The sequence below is a fragment of the Vipera ursinii genome, assembly GCF_947247035.1.
Source record: "Vipera ursinii genome assembly, chromosome: 2".
NCBI classification, from domain to species: domain Eukaryota; kingdom Metazoa; phylum Chordata; class Lepidosauria; order Squamata; family Viperidae; genus Vipera; species Vipera ursinii.
The window spans coordinates 174,930,031-174,930,299 of NC_139513.1; positions in this window are offsets into that span (position 1 = coordinate 174,930,031).

The window sequence follows — 269 nt, forward strand, 5'->3', positions numbered from 1 at the left end:
TGCCTCTAATGGCAGGCACAACATCCCAAGCTACTAATTCATTGTGGACAGGCTTTGCTCTTCTCTCCCATGGCCCTTAATGAGCTCACTTAGTTTCACTCCCAGTCTGATAGACCCATTAAGCAAGTAGATTCTCAGACTGTGATTTTGGGCTTCTGAGAAAAGCCTTAACAGACAACGACTGGAGAGAACGCTGCAATCTAAACTGGTAAATCTGGAAGTGCATATGGAGCTCAGTTCAAAGTGCAGGAACAGGTCTCTAAAAACCT